The sequence below is a fragment of the Mastomys coucha genome, unplaced genomic scaffold (genome assembly GCF_008632895.1).
Source record: "Mastomys coucha isolate ucsf_1 unplaced genomic scaffold, UCSF_Mcou_1 pScaffold13, whole genome shotgun sequence".
Classification (NCBI taxonomy): Eukaryota; Metazoa; Chordata; class Mammalia; order Rodentia; family Muridae; genus Mastomys; species Mastomys coucha.
This window is the reverse complement of record NW_022196895.1, coordinates 65,149,691-65,151,376: the sequence shown is the minus strand read 5'-3', so window position 1 is coordinate 65,151,376 and position 1,686 is coordinate 65,149,691.

The window sequence follows — 1,686 nt, the reverse complement described above, 5'->3', positions numbered from 1 at the left end:
AAGATAAATGGGGAAGAAATCCTGACAAGGGTTGATTTGGGGGCAACAGTTGTCAAGACAGAAATGATGCAAGAAGATCAGTCAGCGAATGGAAACAGCTGAGGGACATCTGAAGATGGCACCTTCCCTGACTGCCATCTCAGAAAAGCCCATGTCTAACAATCCAGCCTTCTAAAACTATCCAATTAGAAAAGAGTTTTATTTTGGCAAAGATATCAGTTCCCACTAGAGACACCCAGAGAGAAGGGTGTCCTTCGTAAACTCTGCCCAGGATGGAAAAGAAGTGTGAGAACTTCTGAGACTGACAATGGAGTTGGAAAGCCTTTAAAATGACACAGTAAAGGAGTCAGCTTTGCAAAGTGGTGTTACATCCACATTTACAACAGCACACACTAGAGCCCACAACATCCCAAGACAGAAAGTGATGTGGCACTGTAAGATGTGAAGCTGGTCACTAAAATGATCTATTACCATAATTTTAGTGATGTGGGGGAAAATACACATAAAGATAAGAAGCAGAATGGGAGATATATACAATAGAATGATAGCAAGGTGTTTTTATTTTTTAAAGCTAAAGGCAAGATGCCATCAACAAAGTGTTAAAGCTGATTAATTCCTATGGGTGGGGACAAGCTATTCCTGCTGTCTCCATAATGTTGTTTTTCCTCTTCAGCACTGATTGTCTGGAGTAGAGTATAATATATCAGTATTCTCAAAGTACATCTCTAGAGTCAGTCTTGTTTTTTTTTTTTTCCTAGTAGAAAATATTTTAGAGAGTTGTTTTCCAATACATTTCAAAGCAGTGTGTCACCATTCTATTCTAGTTCATGCTCCAACATAATAACTCATTTTGGGCACAGGAGCGGTAAATTATAACTCAGCAAAACTTGGGCATAGTTTTGTAAGAAAGGAAGGAAGGAAGGAAGAAACCAAAAGAAAAGAAAAAAGTTAAATATCTGTGTATACATAGAATATTAAAAACAACAACCACCACCACCACTGCTACCACCTCAGAGACTGCGCATGGTAGCGTACCTGTATAATTGTAGCACTAAGGTGGTGAATTAAGGTCACCCTCAGTTGCACAGCGATTTTGAGGCCCAGCCTGGGTGACCCGAGACTGTCTGAAAAGGTTAAAAAACAAAGTACACACAAAGAAACACAGTTCCCTTCCTTGCTCAAGGAGTCCGAAAGGAGACAAAGATTTGTATTTTTCTGATAGCAGCAATGTTGATCCATCGGAAAGCTGCCTGAGTCGCCTTGCCACAAGCACCTTTGACATCTTAGGTTGCTCAGAGTGCTTCAGCTCAAGGGAAAGCAGTCCCCAGACGTCATCTAAGTCTCTGAGGTGCTCCTCTGAATATCTGTTCTTTCCAGGAAGTCACAGGAGGATTCACTAACTACTGCGGGGGGGGGGGGGGGGGGGGGGGGGGGCAGCCTCAGGCAAACTGTGGGAGAGCCCCACCGCCCTGCATGCCTACTCCCGCCAAATCTGTCCTCGCACACTTTAATCACAGGAAACACTGCTAATACATTTAAGCCTCGTCTACACATCAGGCATTCTGTTAAGGGCTTACAACCACACTGCTTTTGTAAATGTCACAACAACCTCACAGAAGTTCTTACTTGCCTGCCTTTACGGACAGGGATGCTGAAGCCTAGAGGAGGAGTTAAGACAACTGATCT